The 21,356-nt window shown below is 39.7% G+C and overlaps 1 protein-coding gene across 1 annotated transcript in view; it reads right to left on the bottom strand.

Moving 5' to 3' along the window:
* The window catches only part of LOC136999858 (odorant receptor 10-like), a 233,579-nt gene that overhangs the window by 133,310 nt on the left and 78,913 nt on the right, over positions 1–21,356 (bottom strand). The gene's annotated exons all lie outside the window — the stretch shown is intronic.

Here is a 21,356-nt window from a genome sequence, read left to right on the forward strand (position 1 = left end):
GAAGTATTAATTTCGGATTAATATGCAGCATACGCGGGTGATCTAATCATATTAGTCGGCGGAAGTTCACAAAAAGAATTAGAGTCAAGAGGTCAGCAGGTAGTAGACAAAATAATAGAATGGTGTAGGTCCGTGAAACTTGAGGTCTCTCAAAAGAAGACGAAGGCTATAATTTTGAAAAATAAAAAGATACGTAGGACTCCAATAGGAAGAAGAAAAGGAGACCGTCCGGAGAAGACAAAAAACGAAATTAGAAAACGAAAAACAAATAGGAAAAAAACGGATTTTTTTAGATAGGCCTCCAACAATAAAAATAGAAGATAATAGTTTAAAATTTAAAAGTTCCGTTAAATATACCTCGGTGTTCATTTCGACAAGGGTATGAGAGTAGCGTCCCATTGTCAATTTTAAAAAATAAAATAGAGTCACTTGTTGGGGTCCAGAGAACCACAACCAATTTTTAATCAATAAAATATTATAAGAATATTTATTACATAATATCATATAAGAACGCTGACAATTCAGTGCATTTCCGGCTCGTACGAGACACCGGAGAATCGTGCAGCGTAAATCAAAACCTAAATCGTTCCTAACGCAAAAACGCTGACAAACTATCAAAAATCCGTCAGCACGTTCGATCAAAAGACCTTTAAAACTGCAATCAATTGCAGTTTCGCGATTATAAAATCACCGTCGCGAGACCACGACGGCGGGGTTGAAAACTAACTATCAAACGGAACGGACGTATATCCGTCGGGAAAACGAATTAAAAAGATCGCGAAAGAAGATCCGCGACGCGGAACATAACCAATCGCTAAGCAAATACGTGTAACCTGAGGTTCCGAGCTAAGATACGGATTTCTGAAACGGGACTTAGTCTATTAGAAAAGGAAACTTTTAAAATCAAGAAACCAAAAAATATATGGAAGTTTTTATTAAACACAAAAAAGTTATTTTAAAAATCCGGATCTCCGGCCTAACTCCCTTAGCGACAGATCCTGAACCCGTGCCCTCAAAAGAAACACAACACACTATTTGCAAAGTTAGGAAAGCTAGCTAGGGTAACGTGAGAACTCAAACATAGAGCGCTCTCGACAATTTACAGGGGAGTGTTTGCTCCGACTAGCATATGTTGTGGCGGGGTGGGCAGACCTCTGTACGGAGCGCGATATTAGAATGTTACAAAATGTACAGCGCAAGGCATTGATACTGGTGGTAGGTGCGTACCGAACATTGTCGCTAGACTCACTGTGCGTCGCCACAGGCGCAACCCCTGTCAAAATCCTTCTTCAGGAAGGCAGGCCTAAATACAAGATTAGGAGAGATATAAACGCAGAGTTAGAAAATACTGTAGTCTCAGCAGTCGATGAGGATGCGGTAAAACGCATCAAAGCAGAGGGCAGAAGGATGTGCAGGTCAAGTGGATTTCTTTGACGAAAAGTCGTACCACTTATTCGTTCTTCAGGGACATTTCTGGGAGGATAGGCGCGCGGTGGATTAGGCCTAACTGTTGGAGCGCGCAGGTGCTTACGGGTCATGGTGATTTCCGGGCATACTTAGTCACTCGGACTCGCTGACAGTGGAGCCTGTGACTGCGGCGGCGGCGATGATACTGTGCTCTTCCTTCTCGAGTGCAAAAGATTCAAAGCGCAGAGAGTCGCTGTGCGCGAAATGGTAGAGGCTGACAGTTGGAGATGGCCGAAGATGGCACCCTTTTTGGTGGAGACTCCAGAGGCCTTCTCCCTGTTTGGTGATTTCTGCAGAGAGCCTCTTTGGTTGACAGGGTTTAATCGGGCAAATTGGTAGAAATTTCGGCTAGGAAAATCGCGTGTGTGATATCGTAGATAGTTGTAGATTCTGGGCCATTCACCCGTGAGTTGTAGATACATTCGGGCATGGGAGCGCAGCCTCGTAAGTATCTCAGGTAAACTGAATGGTTAGGGAAAAGATAGATAGGAATTAGATAAAAAAATTAGATAGTTTCCAACCTTATTATCCAATGGCAGAGATGCCATGTCCTTCTCTCACAACCATTTCCTAAATCCCATGATCCTCATGTTTTTAATCCTTCCCCTATTTTTTACCCAACAGAGTCAGAGCGCGTGTCCAGGTACGGGGACACGAATGGGCAGGCCTCCCCGTGGGCTTAACTAAGGTGCAAGGGGCGGCGGCTGGGCGCGTTTATCAACGACAGGTGGGTAGCGTGTCTTGTCGTTTCCCCGGGTATTATGTGCAAAAAAGTGGTTGCACCGGTCACGGCTAAACTGCTCATTCTGCGTGCAAACTCGCAGGCGCTGCTGGGTTTTTCCATTGCTCGGCTTTTGGAGTTATGTTGGATAGTGGAGAGTATTGTGGCGTATAGCACTCATGCGCAAGCAGCAAGTGTTTTATCCCTTCGGGAAGAAAGCCCTCACAATGAATGTCAGCAGGTCAACCACTCGTAGATTCCTTTTTGAATCAATGAATTAAATCCCTTTTACCCGGGACGGAATTCTTGTGCGAGAGCTGAGAGAAGGAAAAGAAATAACGAAAGGTCTTTAAAAATAAATAAAATAAAATAAAATTGGTTAAAAATTTTGATAAACATAAAAATTAATTTCCTTTTTGATGCTTTTTAACTGTTTAAAAATTACGTCATTATATCATAAGACTATCGTGAGTTATTTATAAAGAAACGTCAAATTCTTGCAAATAGATCTCGTAATCTAATTTTTTAGTATCACATTTTAAGTGACTAAGATTGCAAAACTGAATATTTTAAAATTTTTTTACAAGTTCCATATTTCTGGTTATTTGGAAGTAATATTTCATCAGTTATATTTAAAAAATAATTTTGATACAGGTAAATAAAAATAAGATAATATTAATGTTGTTATGTGGGATAAAATAAACCAATTTAAATGGGGTAAAACGGACTAATTTATATATTTGTTCTACTTATATTTTCTACTTATAGTTTTCTGCTTATACAGGGTGTCCCAGACTTAGCGAATAACCGGTTCAGGGTAGACTCCTGACGTTGTTCTGAGACGAAAGTTCCTTTGGCAAAATGTTGAGGGTGTCGTAATTTCGGCGTTATGAAGGGTAAAAGTTCTCCAATCGATGCGCTGAATTTTCCCGCGCTCAGGGACATCGCACATCAAAAGAGCCCCGTGCATCGCGCAACGATTGTTTCGATCGAGCACGTTTCTCGCGATTGTTCACGCATTCACTGTTCACTGTTTCACAGTACTCCACAAGAAAAATGGAGTCAGATCCGCCGGAGACCTCGCCGGCCAGTGCACGGGCGCACTCCGCGTACGATTTATCTATCCGCGTATCTCGCGTTTAACGCGCAACGCGTTTTCGCGCACGTGTGTGGCGAGGCTATCGTCGCGTTACTTTTCGACACTTTTTCTTCACGACATTGACATTCATATGACCGACGAAAAAGGACGGACCAATCGCTCACCGAATTGCACGAAATCACGACACACGCGCGGAATTGTCAAGCACTAGCGTGAAGCGCCCCGCGCTCCCGCGATAGAAAATCGATATGAGCGCTGCGAGGTGTGACCTACCGCGTCTTACGTCGATACGGAGCAATCGATATAAGATACGACGTTTTCTTAAACAAAAATAAAATTTACATTTTTAATAAAAAATTTAAATTATTTCTTATTTCGTATCTTACATCGATTGCTCCGTATCGACGTAAGACGCGGTAGGTCACGCGGTAAGTCTGGGACACCCTGTATATTTGCTCTGATTTGAGAAATATTTTACATCTCATTTTTTTTTTTAACAATTTTTTGTTTTTTAACCATTTTTCTAGTTGCTAAGATGCCTAGAAATTATAAAAAAAAATCAAATTAATATAAATAGAATGAGAAAAATTTATACGAAGCCTTAAAAGCCATGTTAGAAGAAAACATTGGTAAGCGAGAAGCTGCAAGAAGATTCTCTGTTCCAGTTACAACCGTTTATTGCTGATTTAAAGCTTTGAAAACTCAATCTGAAGTAAATCTTACACAAAAATTAGATAGTAGAAAGCCTGTTTTTTCAAATGAGCAAGAAAAAGAATTACCAAATTACGTCTTAGATATGAAAAAAAGATTTTTTGGTTTAACCACTTACACTTATGATGTACGAAAACCGGCTTATGAATTAGCAGAAAAAAATTCTATAAAACATTATTTTTCTGAAGAAACAAAACTTGCTGGAAAAGACTGGTTTGCAGGATTTTTAAAACGCAATTCTCAAATTTCTATCAGGAAACCGGAAGCTACAAGCGCAGCTCGTGCCATGGGTTTTAACAAAGTTGTCGTTAACACGTTTTATGAACTATTGAATAATGTTTTGAACAAATATAAATTTTCTTCAAACCGCATTTTTAATTGTGACAAAATCGGTATTTCTACAGTATCCAAGTCTGTATCTAAAATTCTTGCTCAAAAAGGTCGTAAGCAAGTTGGCATACTTTCTTCTGCAGAAAGAGGTCAAACCGTGACTGTAGAAATATGTTTTTTGGCTTCTGGTAGCTATATACCATCTATGTTTATTTTTCCCCGAGTAAGAATAAACCCTCTTTTGATGAATAATAGTGCTTTCTCAGGGGCTTGGGCTGAAACTGATGAAACCGTGTGAGCTTCGGCGGACGCGGAGTAGCTCGCCGGAATCCAGGTTTGGTCGGTTGGGGGTATGTTAGTAAAATAAATAAATGCTCGTTTGTAATAAAGTAATAAAACAGCGTTTATTAAGCAAGATGTTGATATGATTTGTTTCGAATGATCTGCTTCAATGCTCGTGTGTACATGCGAAGCGTGTGCGAAATGAATTTGAAAGAGTGTACAAAATAGAGAAATATCGGTGCGATCGGTATATTAACGGTAAAATAATTAATAAGTGGCAGAGAAATAATTCTTTAAAGCGGCGGGAAATAAATACAAAGCAGCGTGGAGATAAATGCGAAGTATCGTCGATAGTGAAATAATTATTGGAGCGTCGGTGAAATAATTATTTAAGGCGGCGTAAAATAAATGCGAAAGCAACGTGAAAATAAATGCGAAGTATCGGCAATAGCGAAATAATTATTTGATTAACGGTGAAATAATTATTTTAAAGCGGCGCAAAATAAATGCAAAAGCAACGTGAAGTATCGGAAATAGTGACATAGAAGAGCGACGGTGAAATAATCCTTTAGGCAACGGTGGAATAATTATTTATGCGGAACTATAAAATATGACGCGAGGCGTCCTGGTGCGGTCGGCGAGAGCGCAAGCGCGGGCGATCGTGTCGCAACGGTTGGTACAACGCAACGCTCGTCAGTGAGTGCGTTTGTAGAGTATTATCCCGAGTCTGTTCGATCGTAGATCGATGCGGACTATTCGGCGGTGCGGATTGGTCGACGCGGTTTAGCCTGCCGGATGGGTTACGGATTTGAAATCCCGGTGAATAAACGCGATATAAGGACTTAGGCTGCCGATTACGCTCGGCGGGAGTACGAGGACGCTCGTACGAAGGCGGAATTTAGAACGGCGACCTGGCTAGGTACACGGGGATGCCCGCAATACGAAGTTCGGTGGCCTAGAGGAGCCAAGTACGCTTGGCGGGTATACGAATATACTCGTATGCGGGAGTCAAGAATACCGAGGACGCTCGGCGGTACACGAGGATACTCGTGTGCTGGAACAGGTATAGAAACCGAGTATGCTCGGTTTGGATTACGAGGACACTCGTAGAGTGATTGTTTGCTGTCTATCAGCGAACGGGATCTGGTGAGAAGACGTACAGCCGGGCCTCTTTTATACCCGGCTGGCAGCCGAATGGTTTCGAATCGGCAAGCATCGGCGGTTTCGGCGGCGAGTCCCCCACAAAACGGAATTTCGGAACGGTCAAGTGTGGGGGATTTTCGGCGGTTGACCGCCGTTGTTACGATAAGAAATTTATCGGCGCTCGATGCGCCCTTGGTGGGCTACGGACGATGAACGGTCCGTAGCCGTAACGATGCAGCTTGCGGGCTGCACCGTTACACTGATAAGTCGGGTTGCAAACCGACATATTTAAAAAATGGTTTGAGCATTTTATTTAGTTTACAAATGGCTCAAAAGACAACCCAGTTCTCTTATTGCTTGATGGTCATGCAACTCATATGAAAAACATCGAATTAATCTACAATTGATCTAGAAAGCTCGAGATAATGGTGTTATTATTATTTGCTTTCCTCCTCACTATCATCTCTCAATGTTCTGTCTTATCTTCTGCAACATCTCAAGACTCATCAACTTCCTCTTTTACAATCTCTCCTGAAATTACAACCTATTCCTCATGTTAATAATAAGAGTTAAGTAGTTTTATTTTTATATGTTCTGTTGTTCCCGCCATAAAGTATAGCATCTAGTTATAACCGCGTGCCGTATGAGCGCGCATCGTTAGTCGGTCCGTCGGCCCCAGTTAGTTCTCCGCGGTGATTGCTAGTGAGAAGTTGTATCCTGTGATTAAAGAGACTAACTACAAGATATTGTTAAATTAATTCCTGTCCTTTGCACTCGGATCTTACAATTCTAACAGGTTATGGGCCCAGTCTCACGCTGAAGTGAAACGACGAGTGCGAGTAGTACAGAAGTTTTTTTATTTACGTTGTTAGTGGTTAACACGCGTGTGCCGTAAGACCGAATCTGCAAGATGGCGGGAGAAATCTCAGCGAAACACGTGGCAAAATTCGATGGAACAAATTTCCTCGGCTGGAAGTTCCAAATGAATGCTCTGTTTATCGCGCACGGAATCGACGATGTAGTCAGCGGCGCAAGAGCGAAACCAAACGACAACTAGTTCCAGGAAGCCAGGATATGGATCAAGGACAATGCCAAGGCGATGTTTCTCATATCGTCGGCAATGGAATACCCTCAACTTGAAAGCTTGTTGATCCACACGACCGCAAAGGAAATGTGGAGTAGCCTGACAACGATTCATGAGCGGAAATCGGCGTCGAACAGGCTCGCGCTCACGCAGCGTTTTCACGCGCACCGCATGGATCCCACGGAAACAGTCGTGCAGCATATTGCGAAAGTGCAAAACATGGCCCGGCAGTTGATGGATCTTGGAGAGAATGTGTCCGATGTGACCATAATGGCTAAGATTTTAGCAAGCCTGACATCGAAATTTGGAAATTTCCAGACTGCATGGGAAAGCGTCGAACCAACTCGTCAAACAATAGAATATCTGAAGGAGAGGCTGATCCAAGAAGAAAGTCGATTAACAGATGACGATCAACACGCCACGGCTCTGGCGGTTTCATCCTCGTCGAAAAAAGGGACAAAAACTGGCGGCAGCAAATTCTTTAGAAAGGAGGAGAAAAAATCGAGTCAACGGAATCACAGTCAAAAGGATGTGAAGTGTTTCAAGTGCCGTGAGAAAGGACATTTCGCCCGCGAATGCCAAAAACGGGGAAAATTCAAGTGAAAAAGAGACAAAGGGGCGGAACAGATCACGTGAGTGCGCGTTCGTGGCGAATAACAACTCTAGAAGCGTGCTAGGCAAGTGCAACGGGCAGCCATACGCAAAACGCGACGCGTATGCCAAATCTCATGAGATAAAACCGTCAATTGAGCAAGCACGAAAAGTCTTGAAAGAAGACTTAAGCAAAGTGTGGATAGCTGACAGCGGAGCCTCAGCCCATATTACCTACAGACGCGAATGGCTCGTAAATTGTCGATTGAGAAAAGGAAATACTATATTACTAGGCGATAATGGTGAGTGTGAAGTCATCGACGAAGGAACGGCACTCATCGAAATGCTAGTAGACGAAGAGTGGCACGAAGCGCGAATCGAAAATGTCCTCCATGTACCGGAGATAAAAAAGAACTTATTTTCGATCGGTGAGTGCACCGCGAAGGGTTTCAAGGTGATTTTCGAGGACGATCGGGCAAGAGTGACAAAGAACGGCGTGGAGATGGCAGTCGGCATCAAGCAAAAGAACAAAATTTATCGGATGATCTTCCGCACACAAGTGACCGCGAACAATCAAGAGGCAAACGTGTCAACAACAAGTTTAAGATTGTGGTACGACTGGGTTATGTGAACGCGCGCGCGTTAAGAGAACTCGTAAACGAGGAACTTGTGAACGGTGTAAAGGTATCAAACTCGAGTGAATTCTTCTGCGACTCGTGTTAATTGGGTAAACTGCATAGACTTCCATTTACGAAACAGAATGAAAAACGAGAAGCGGAACCCGGCGAGTTTATACACAGTGACGTCAGTGGACCTATGCAAGAGACGTCTCTAGGCGGCGCAAAAATTTTCGTTACATTCAAAGATGACGCGACAGGATACCGATACGTGTATTTTATGAAGCACAAGGCCGACGTGTACGAGTGTTTCACAAAGTTCGAGCGGGAAATAACTAAAAAACACGGCAAGGAAATTCGTGTACTGAGGTCAGACAATGGGCGTGAATATTGTAACGAGAAGATGAAGAAATATCTCTCGGCGCGAGGCATCAAACACGAAAGGACGGCGTCTTACACACCAGAACAGAACGGAAAGTCAGAACGGGACAACCGGACCATAGTCGAATGTGCACGGACACTGATGCAAGCCAAAAACGTACCAAAGTTCCTTTGGGCGAAAGCTGTTAACACAGCTGTTTACATGTTAAATAGAGTCTTAAGGGCAAGCAACAACAAGATGATGACGTCGTACGAAGCCTGGACAGGGAGAAAACCCAATCTCCAACATGTAAAAGTGTTCGGGTCAAAGGCATACATGCATGTGCCCAAACAATTTACGACAAAGTTCGAAGCAAGATCTAAGAGGGTCATGGTCGTGGGGTATCAAGGTGACTCATCGAACTACAGGGTGTACGAACCTGCTACAAAGAAAGTGACAGTATCGAGAAATATAGTAGTGCATGAAGAGCTCAACTCGTCAAGAGACGAAGCGAACGATAGGGAACTGGTCTTACCCGATTCAGTTCAAGAGCAGACAGAAGATACTACGAAGAACGACACACTCGACGAACCCGAGCCAGCACGAACAACCCCAGCTCAATCACGACTGCTACGAGACAGAGCAACACTCAAGAAGCCTCAGCGCTACGAAGCGAACGCAGTAGAATACTATATCCCAACCAACTATAAGGAAGCTATGAGCTGCAAAGACAAGAGAGTATGGATCGAGGCGATAAACGAAGAACTCGAAGCCCATAAAAGAAATGGGACGTGGAATCTAATTCCTAGAAAGCGTGACATGAAAACGATCGATTCCAAGTGGGTGTTCAAAGTCATGAGAGACAAAGAAAGCAAGAGTCATCGTTTCAAGGCGAGGTTGTGCGCAAGAGGATTCCAGCAACGTGAGGGCATTGACTTCACGGAGACGTTTTCACCAGTGGTGAGATACGATTCACTACGCGTATTGCTGGCACACGTGACACAGGAGAATCTGGAGATGGTGTCCTTCAACGTCAGAACGGCGTTTCTTTACGGAGAACTGAAGGAAGAAATCTTCATGGAGGTTCCTGAGGATGTCAACTCGGAAAAAGTGCGCGACGCCAATGTGAATAAAAGGAAAAGTGAAGGCGTGGACTTCGTGTGCGCATTAAATAAGACACTGTACGGTCTAAAACAATCGCCCCGCTGTTGGAACAACAAGATCAAAGAATTCTTAAATAAATTCAATTTTAGAGAGATCGAGGCCGACAAGTGTATCTTTATCGGAAAATACGGAGAACACACGGTACACCTCGCAATTTTTGTTGATGACGGATTGATCGCGTGCAAATCAAAGGAAATTCTCTATTCAGTTCTCGAGGAATTAAGTCGCGAATTCGACATCACGGTTGGCGATGCGAGTTTATTTGTCGGTTTACAAATCGATCGTAATAGAGAGCGTAAAAGTATGTTCATACATCAAAGTACGTACACTAAGAGCATACTCGAGAAATTCGGAATGAATGAAGCCATAAGCGTGCCTGCCGATCCGAATGTGATTTCCAAACCCGTAGAGTCAGAGAACGAATGTATAGATAACGTACCTTACCGTGAGGCAGTTGGTTCACTGATGTTTTTAGCAATCGTGACGCGTCCGGACTTAGCATTCGCGGTAAACAATCTGAGTAAGTATCTAAATAATCACAATCGAAGTCATTGGCAAAGTGTTAAGAGAGTGTTCGCATATTTAGTCGAAAGTTCAAATGTCGGTATAAAATATAAAAGCGGCGGAAGCGAAGCCAATTTAGTTGGTTTTTCAGACGCAGATTACGCAAGCGACCCGGAAACTCGTAGGTCGACGACGGGTTACATATTTTTTATGACAAACGGTCCCGTCACGTGGTCATGTCAGCGACAGAAACTAGTAACTCTAAGTACAACGGAATCAGAATATGTGGCTGCAGCAAAAGAACTGATTTGGTTGCGAAAACTGTTAAAAGGTATCGGTATTCAATGTGAAAAACCGACAACTTTGCACATCGATAACCAGAGTACGATCAAATTGGCCAAAAACCCCGAATTTTACAAGCGCACCAAACATATCGACATCCGGTATCATTATCTACGCGAGAAGTATGAAAGTAGCGAAATAAGCATCGCATACGTACCTTCTGAAATGCAAAAGGCCGACATTCTGACAAAAGCTCTACCCCGAGAACGATTTAAAAGGCTGTGCAACAATATGAGCATAATCAACGATAGCCGAGTGAATTAAATATAAAAAAAACGGCGGAAGTGTTAAGTAGTTTTATTTTTATATGTTCTGTTGTTCCCGCCATAAAGTATCGCGTCTAGTTATAACCGCGTGCTGTATGAGCGCGCATCATTAGTCGGTCCGTCGGCCCCAGTTAGTCCTCCGCGGTGATTGCTAGTGAGAAGTTGTATCCTGTGATTAAAGAGACTAACTACAAGATATTGTTAAATTAATTCCTGTCCTTTGCACTCAAATCCTACAATCCTAACAATAAGAACAAAAGGAAAACAAGTAAACATGGAAAAACAGCAATAATTACCGATTTTCCTTACAAATTTCAACTGGAAAAAGCTATAAAAAATAAAAAACGCACTGTTAAAAGTAGAAAAAACTTGAAATTTATTGAAAATAATGTGTCTAATTAAAAACAGATTTTGTAATAATTATTTATTTTATTAACATGCTTTATTTTAAAATGTTATATTTAATTTAAAAGTTAAAAATTATAAAGATTATAATTATTTTAAAGATTTATGTGTATAATAAAATGATTAATGTTAGATTAATTTCTATTCTTATTCAAAAATATTTAATAAATAATATGTAGTTTTGATTTTGAATTAATCTGTTAAATTATTTCTTGGTCCATATTATCTCGGCTTGGTCCATTTTACCCCATGGGATGGTCCATTTTACCCCACCTATGGGATAAAACGGACCAAAATTAAGTTTTTTTAAATCTTAATAATAATTCAAACTTTTGCAAGTTTTAAAACTTTAACATTATGATCTTATAATAAACATTCTACAGTTTCTTCATACTAAATTTCAGTTATTTTTTGTCATTAATATAAAAAATATGGCCATTTTTGCTTAGGGGGTCTGTCTTACCCCACCTTCCCCTACTAGGTGTGCGTGTGTCATTCCTCAGAAGGAAAGACTAGAAGAGTAGTTTAGGAAGTCGTGTCCGGTAAAAACGTAATTGGGCAGATCGAAAGAAGGTTCTACTCCACGGTTGTGGCATCAGAGAGGACGGAAACATTGTCAAAATCTGGATTGTCATCAAAAAATTTATTGATAAGGTTTTCTATAGAAGGGTTGGAACCGGCAGGTATCGGTGGATGAAATTCAAGGGTCTTCTCCGGCAATTCATCGAAAATCTCAAGGATTGAGGAGATCGACTCTGATGGAGAAGGTGGTCTGATTTCGAAGATAGACTGAGGCTGAGAAGGTTCCTGAGGAATATTTTGTGTAATATGCGGTGGATCTGTTTGTGTATGTATTGTGCGAGTGGAGTGTAGAATTCGGAGCGGCTGTGTTCGTCTACATCGGTTTATGGTGCGTGTGGAGATCTTCGCCGTGTACCTAGCGTACGGCGAGAATATGGCAGTTAATGAAAGATAGAGCAAAGAAGGTTTTTTCGAACTTGGCTCCGACGATCTCCAGCGACGGGCAGCGAAGAACGTTTGGTTCTCACTAATGGTGATAAATTGGGAATATGAGTATATGAGATAATAAGGGGAAGATTTGGAAAGTGTGAAAACAGAGAAGAGGAAAGATAAGTGGAAAGAAAGGAAGAAAATGAAGAAAATGAATTAACTTACAATTAGTGGGACCATGAAGTGGTCGCTCCTGCTAATAGTCGCTGTTCTTAAGGCGATGAACTCTTGTTTCAGACGGGTTAGCGACTAAGTTTCGATTTTCAATAACAACTAAACTTTTGATTCGCGGACCGCGCTATTACTGAAGAAATAGATCGAGAAAAATTGTGACGAACTGTCGAAAAACTATGAAAAAGACTGTCAAAGAATTGTGTCGGAGTGACCCGGACACGGGTTTTTATACCCTTTTCTTGGAGTTGATCCATTTGAAAAATCTTAGATTTTCGAGGCGGAAGTCAAATAGAAGTTAGTTTTACAAGGAAATTTTAATGCGGGAAAGGATGGCGTCACTTTTAGCTAATAGGATTAGCGTTTTTAGATAATCACGTCACTTATGATGGGGATGGGAAAAGGGATCCTAACGAATAAGGAGTAGCGTCGTTTTGGGTCCATATACAGTGGGGGTAGGTTTCGATATTGCATAATCTGGTTGGTGTTAATTAACATCGGTGGGGGTACATCTCGGTGTCTTAAGATCTAGGTGGGCGTAATCTTTGGGATATAAGATGGACCAATGTGTAGTTTATAGAAGCGGTTGATCTAATTCTTGACTATCTGATTGAAAGGTTAAAATTTGGTGGAGTACAAGAGGACAATGTCTTGTTGCGTAAGGTTGCGGATCTAATATTTTAGACAATTTATGACGGTTGCGCATCCTTGGAGTCGCGTGAAAAGCATAGCTAATACATCTTGGTTTCCCAGATCTACCGAACACGTGCGCGGTGTCAAGTTTCACGCCTTCTTGGCGCTCAACTCCGACAATTGCTCAGCATCTTATCTATTTAAAAGGATTCCTCTTTTGGCCAAGATTGAAGGGGAAGTCATGACCAAGGCTTCTCAGTTCCTGAGAATTTTGCCGAGTTTCAGTAACTGCTGTTGTGGCCCAAACCACAACTTAAAAGTTTTTTCTTATATTATAGTTTTTTCTTTATTTTAATAAATTTTTTAAACGATCTGAAACCTAATCTAACGCGAAAACGCTGATGATATAGTAAATTTTTGGTTCACGCGAGATACCGGAGACTCGTCAGCTAATTGAAAGACGTCCGGTCAAAAAGATCTTCGAAAACTGCAACCAGTTCCAGTTTTGAGAAATCAGGGCTGTTGCTAAGACATCCCCTCTAATCCAAATTTCAACGAGTTTCAATAAAAACGCCGTCGCGAGATCACAACGGTGGGTCGTAATAAATCTTTGGAAGAGTACGGACGTACATTACTTTGAGTTCCGAATCAAGAACTTAGAAACTATCTGATACTTTAATATTTGGGATACATCTATAGATCTGGATATATCGGGACTTAGTTATAGGATGGGAACTTGTAATAAAAAAGCACTTTCGAAAAAAATAAAAAATACTATATTTGGGAACTGTGATTGTAACATTTCCTGGCTAACGCCCTTCCCTACAGACAAAAAAAAGCCCACAACACTGCGTTTTTAATTCTTTGCATTAGTTTTTTACGCGAAGTCACTTCTGTAGAATAAACCTTTTATTTTATAGTTTCCCATAAGTAAAAATCGACTGGTGTAAGGTCCGGTAACCTTGGAGGCCAAAAAACTGGTCCACTGCGACTTATCCATCTTTCAGTATACTTTGCATCCAACCAGTTTCTAATTTGTCTTACATAATGTGATAGACAACCATCTAATTGCATCCACCCGTTTAGACGATACACTAATAGCACATTTTCCATTAAAATGGATAAATCGTTTGATGGAAATGCTTCGAATTTTGCTCTATTTAGGGCCGGTTGTTCCACCTTTAGATAAACTGTCAGGTAATTTATCTAATGGTTAAAAATCTGATTTACGTTGTTCCACTTTTTATTAAAATTTATCTCCTTGGTAAATGACCAGTACCAAAAGATAAATTACACGGCACTCTCGGTACCGTGTAAGCCACTCTGACAGATAAATATGTGGTAGGGATAAAAAGTACACAGTGGAAGATGCGCTGAGTTAAATTATCTAAAATTTTATCGATTTGTGTACTCATTTTTTGCAATTAAATTTAAATATTACGGTAGTTATAAATATTACGGTTAAATATCGAAAATGGAATTGTGCAAAAATCAACTTTTGCATAGTGATAAAGATGATGAAGAAATAATAGTGGTGATTTGCAAACGATATACAATTCGTCCGCGTCCAGATTTATATAACGAGTAGGATAATGTAGAATTTGTAAGACGATTTTGCAAATGTACTGTCCAGATGATTTTAACTCTTATTGAAGAGAGAATAAGAAGCAGGACTGACAGGTAAATATTAAACGTATTTTCTTTTAAGGTTATTTTATATAATGTATATGCTATTTAAGCGAAGATACTCTTGCAGTTATAATTTATATATTATATTAATAAATATAAATATTTTTATTTTAGAAATCATGCTGTATCACCACTACATCAACTATTACTTACTTTAAGATTCTATGCAACTGGAACCTTTCAAATTGTAATTGGTGACTTTAGTGGCATTCACAAATCCACCATGTGCAGGATTATAAAAAAGGTTACAGAAGCAATAACGTCTTTACGTCCACAATATATTTATTGTCCTAATTCAAATCAGAGTCTAAGGCACACAAAAGAAAACTTTTACAACATTGCTCGTTTCCCTAGAGTTATAGGAGCTATTGATTGTACTCGTGTTAAAATACAATCGCCAGGTATATATTAAGTTGAAAATGATAAATAATAAATCTACAGTATTTCCATATTGCTTTTATTAATAGGTGGAGAAGAGGCTGAAGTATACAGAAATAGAAAAGGGATATTTACTATAAATGTGCAGGCTGTTTGTAACAGTGCTTTAAAATTTGTATATTGTTGCACGGTGGCCTGGTTCAACACACGATTCTATCATTTTTAACGCTAGCAGAATACGTGCAAGGTTTATTAATGGCGAAATGGGAAATGCACTATTACTTGGTGACAGTGGTTACGCTTGTTCCAATTTTTTATTGACACCACTGTTTGAAACGCACACTCAAGCTGAACAATTATATAATGAGTCTCAAATACAAACACGAAATATCATTGAAAGAAGTTTTGGACTGTGGAAACGAAGATTTCCTGCACTGGCATTTGGTTTAAGAATGAAAACCTTAACTGCACAAGCTGTAATAGTAGCTACTGTAGTACTACATAATATTGTACAAGACAGAGCAGAACCTGATCCTCTAATCAATTTTGATGTTAAAGCTGCATTTGAGGAATTGGAAACTCAAGAAGCACAAAATCATAATGGCATTGATAATGCTAATCTACGGCGGTCACTAATTGATACATACTTTTCACGGTAAATTTTCTATACATTGGATAACTATTTCTTTCTGACTAACACAATTTTTGTTTACAGTCTTGTCCGTTGAGGTATACATTTGATTAAAATTAATATTGTACATTCTGATATCAAGAATGGAAAATAATACAATTATACATACCATAACATAAATTATATAATTATACATAACATTGTTTTCACTTAGGAATGATTTAATCATGAAAATGTATTTTTACCCAGTGTATTTATTTTTTATTTGTTTTGTAACATGTTCTAAACTTTGCATTTATAGCATGATATGTCAACATTTTTTATAATTTGCATTTATAGCGTAACATTTTTATAATATAATGTAATACTTATATATTAATATAGTAAATGAAAATATTTCAATCAATCAGTTAAATGTTTAAATGTTTAAATCAATCAGTCTTTCAGCAGTTTCTCTAATTTAGCTTCCATTATCTGTTTTTGCAACACCTTTACTTCATTTTCAACTTTAGCAACTTTTAATCGTTCAGCATTTATCTCGAGTTCTGAGAAGAATTGATTTTCTTTAATCTCCTTTTAATTCTAGTTCTTTCTTTAATATCTTCATTCTTGTTTCGTGGACTTCTTCCTTCATGTCTCGGTCTCGTTCTGAAGTTTCATGCGGAATTAGCTGGTGCGTTTTCTTTAACCTTTTATTAGTGCGTAGTTCTGGTACTATTGTCTTTCTCAATATAGAAACACCAGTTTCCTTAACAGTATTTCTTTTCCTCTTACATCCTCCATTACTTTCTTCATTGTCTGTTTTAGTTTCTCTATTATTTTCTTTGTTTTCATCATTCATCAAGAATTCAATTTCTGCGTCGATTTCTGCGTGCTCAAGCGATGTAGGACTATTCTGTTAAATAAAGAATGTTAATTATTCATTATTAATTATTATATTCTTGTCTTAAAATATGTATATTGATACATTTACAATATACATACTATGTACTCGAGATGTATATTATCAACTTGTATATTGTTGTTTGTTTCTATCTCTATATCTGCAATTCTTGCATTTTCTTTACAGGTTTCTATTGAAAGTCCATAAAATATTTTTAAAGCTATTTTAATAACAAAAAATATTTCAAATATTTCATACATAACACTTATAAAATGATATACAAGTACCTAATAATTGATCCCTGTATATCCCATATACAGGGTGTCTCGTAATGATTAGTAAACCTTGCAGAGAGTGAAAGAAAATGGAATTTTGAACTAAAAGTTCCTTTTCCACTTTTGGCTTAGACCATTATTTACCGAGTTATTAACTATTAAAGTTCCCCAATGAGACGGCGCACAGCCAAAATACGCAGAAGCATCGTGCGCCGTGCGATCCCTCGCGCTTGCTCAGTTGCCCCAAATGCAATTTTGACATTGCCCCTGTCAAAATTGCATTTTAATTTGCTAAATTAATTAATACATAAATAAATAAATAAAAACAGAAATCGATCAACCAATTAATTTATTTGAAAAAATTATCGATAGGTTGATACATTTTCACTAATAATTTTTTAAACATTTTATTATGTTTTGTGGTCCTTAAAAGGGCCGATTTGCTTACAAAGCCGGCTCAAAATGTCCTCCTCGACTGCCAGACAAGCATGGGATCTCCGTATAGCTTCGTTCCTTACGCGAAGAAGCATCTTGGCATCTATGGTTGCCACAGCAGCATGGAGTCGGAAAATTACTTCCTCTATGTCTTCTGGTTCTTCCGCGTAAACTTTTTCCTTTAGAAAACCCCAAAGGAAAAAATCCATGGGCGAAAGATTAGGTAAACTGAAAATAATAAGCAAATTTAAGTTATTATTCATGTTTTCATAACTTTTTTATAATAAGTTCAAATGAATCTTACCGTGGAGGCCAGCGGATCGGGCCGCCAACACCGAATCAACGTAAAGGAAACTGGGCGTTAAGATATTCCCTCACACGCCGAGTGTTATGAGGTGGTGCTCCATCTTGCTGAAACCAACGAGGTCGAGCAGCAAGGGGGATGTCGTCCAGCAAATCCGGAAGCGTCTCCTCGAGGAAAACATCGTACTCTGCACCCTAAAACAAAAAAAAAATGATAAAAACGCGTTATCATCGTTGCGTGCGTGTGTGCAACTCTCAGATGTAGTAATACTTACTCTCAGGATATCCGGATGGAGATGATTGGATTATTCAAATAAAAAGTGCAAAATGAAGAAGGAAAGAGAAGGAATTTTTAACCAGCATAATTTCCATTATTATGCTGATGAAAATTCCATCGTAACAAGGTCAAGAAGTTTTCAGCATCGTTGGAAAGTGAACGTATGGAGAGGAATTGTCAGAGATCGGGCTCATTTATCAGCATGTGAATATCTCAACGCCCAATTTCCTTTACATTGGTTCGGTGTTGGCGGCCCGATCCGCTGGCCTTCACGGTAAGATTCATTTGAACTTATTATAAAAAAGTTATGAAAACATGAATAATAACTTAAATTTGCTTATTATTTTCAGTTTATCTGATCTTTTGCCCATGGACTTTTTTCTTTGGGGTTATTTAAAGGAAAAAGTTTACGCGGAAGAGCCAGAAGACATAAAGAAAGTAATTGTCCGACTCCACGCTGTTGTGGCAACCATAGATGCCGAGATGCTTCTTCGCGTAAGGAACGAAGCTATACGGAGATCCCACGCTTGTCTGGCAGTCGATAGAGAACATTTTGAGCCGGATTTGTAAGCAAATCGGCCCTTTTCAGGACCACAAAACATAATAAAATGTTTGAAAAATTATTAGTGAAAATGTATCAATCTATCAATAATTTTTTCAAATAAATTAATTGGTTGATCGATTTGTAACTGTTTTTAATTATTTATTTATTTATGTATTAATTAATTTGACAAATTAAAATGCAATGTTGACAGGGGCAATGTAACTAGAGCAAGCGCGAGGGATCACATGGCACGCGACGCCCCTGCGTACTTTGGCTGTGCGCCGTCTCATTGGGGAACTTTAATAGTTAATAACTCGGTAAATAATAGTCTAAGCCAAAAGTGGAAAAGGAACTTTTAGTTCAAAATTCCAACTTCTTTCACTCCCTGCAAGGTTTACTAATCATTACGGGACATCCTGTAGATGGTAGACTTTCTATAGATGATGGCAGCATCAAAAGGATATTTTCTTCAACACCAGTTAAAGGCCGAATTTCTGCTTTACCTCCACCAGTCTTAAACTGTTCCATTCTATTATGGGCCAATTTCTTCTTGATGCTTTTTTTAATATCCTCATATTTTGCTTTCAATGTTTTTTTAGAACTAAATACATCGCCAGAACTGAAGTTAAATGCTTTAGCTACATTTTCCCATGCAGCATCCTTTTCTCGCCAAGTTGCAGCATCTGTTTTTTTGCACTCTATTATATTTTTAAACTGTTGTACAACGAAGACCAACATCTCAATTTCTTTATTAGAAAAATTGGAACTTCCCAGTAAACATTCGATATTCTATGTATATACACTCACCCGAAAAAAAAGCGGTACACTGAAAATGTGGGAAAAATTCATCAAATTTCAACTGACGATAACTTCGTAAATAATAAAGATAGAAAGTTCTATAAAATATGGAAATGAAGCTAAAAATCTCTACTTTAAGAATCAATTTATTTCAATGTTGCAAAATAAATTTATTGAAAATGGCGGATGACAAAGCGCGAGCATGCAAAATTGAAAAATAATGGTTCGAGTTTGCGACGGTGCACGGTATAAACAAAAAATTGTAGCTTATTGGGATCAAAAGCGTACGAAAGTACAGAGTCTCCTCTTTAAAATGCTTTTTTATGCATCTCGATACGATGATTTTTCGCCGAGAGATTCGCATTTGAAGAAAAAGGCAGATTCTTACTTCAAATGCGAATCTCTCAGCGAAAAATCATCGTATCGAGATGCATAAAAAAGCATTTTAAAGAGGAGACTCTGTACTTTCGTACGCTTTTGATCCCAATAAGCTACAATTTCTTTTTTGTTTATACCGTGCACCGTCGCAAACTCGAACCATTATTTTTCAATCAATTGTTTTGCATCCGAAGGAGATGTCTGCAGATCTTTTGTGATTTCTCCGCCCTGACTTTTTGTTTATGCTCGACCGCACATTGCGAGAAGAGTGCTTGATTTCTCTTGATCTTTTTCTTTCGAGACGCGTTACTTATTCGTACGACTTCGTCAAAGTAAACAATAATTAATCTTTTCGCATTGAAATTATTGGTCAATTATGGCGACGATAAGTCCTGAAAAAGCTGCTCAAGTTGTAGCGTTAATTGAAGATGGGAGAAGTCGAAGGTACGTTGCTGAGGCACTTGATTTATCAGTGTCAACCGTGCAACGTGCTTATGCTAGGTACTTGGAGACTAATTCTGTCCAAAGAAGACCTGGTTCGGGACGTCCTCGTTGTACGAATGAAAACGATGACCGATTTATTGTTTTAAATTCATTAAGAGACAGACATCGAACGGCTGTTCAAAGAAACAATTTAAGAGATGTCCGCGAATGTAATGTATCCGTTGACACTATTCGAAACAGATTAGCGGAACACGGTCTTTTTCCGCGCAGGCCAGCAAATGTACCTTCGCTTATGCGTCGCCATCGCGTAACTCGACTCAACGAGCATGCAGGCTGGACATATGCAGAATGGAGTACCGTTCTTTTTAGCGACGAATCTCGTTTTTGTCTGTATTCTTCAGACGGACGAGAACGAGTATACCGTCGCGTTGGAGAACGATTTGCAGACTGTACGTGAGAGGCCTAGCTACAATGGTGGCTCTGTAATGGTTTGGGCAGGAATTTCTGCGAATGCTCACACAGATTCCACTTTTTTGACGCAAACATGAACGCAGATGTATACGTGGAAGACGTACTCATACCGTACGTTGTTCCGTATGCGCACTTCATCGAAGAGGACTTTTTGTTTATGCAAGACAATGCTCGACCGCACGTTGCGAGAAAAGTGCTTGATTTCTGCGATGAAGTTGGCATAAATCGACTCGAATGGCCAGCAATGAGTCCAGATTTAAATCCTATTGAACACCTATGGGACAATATTAACAGAAAAGTACGAAATCATATACCTGCTCCTCAGTCATTGCCAGAACTTCGAAGAGTTCTTGAAATAGAGTGGAATGACATTACGCAGACTGAAATTAGAACACTAATAAGAAGTATGCCTCGTCGCATGAATGAGGTAATACGCGCACGAGGAGGTCATACCCATTATTAATATACGCGCGCGCACACACAATTGTACACGCACCACCGGGAGGGTTTGGAGTCGTAAAATATCGTGGATCTAACGAGCCATGAGGTCCTTATCCCAGTGGTGCACGCGCACACACACGCATGCACGCGCACGCACGCACGCACGCACGCGCACGGACGCACGGACACACGCACGCACACACACACACACACACACATACACACGTGCCTACATGTGCACACGGGATCAGATTTCTGCCACGTCCACGCCGTTGATCCTGGGTAACGCCAAGAGCAGAATTGACACTTATAACCGTAAGGAGAGTTTGGAGTTTTAAAATACCGCGGAGCTGATAACCACAGAATTCTTATTCTTGCAATTCGGTCTGGTTCAAAATTGAATATCTCGGCACGTAATACAGCTAGCAGGATTTTTTAAAAACCATTTTAAAAGTTTGGATGTCTAGTGTTCGAAAATTCATAACGCAATAATGTGTGATAACTTTC

Source organism: Linepithema humile, chromosome 5 (genome assembly GCF_040581485.1).
Source record: "Linepithema humile isolate Giens D197 chromosome 5, Lhum_UNIL_v1.0, whole genome shotgun sequence".
Lineage (NCBI taxonomy): Eukaryota > Metazoa > Arthropoda > Insecta > Hymenoptera > Formicidae > Linepithema > Linepithema humile.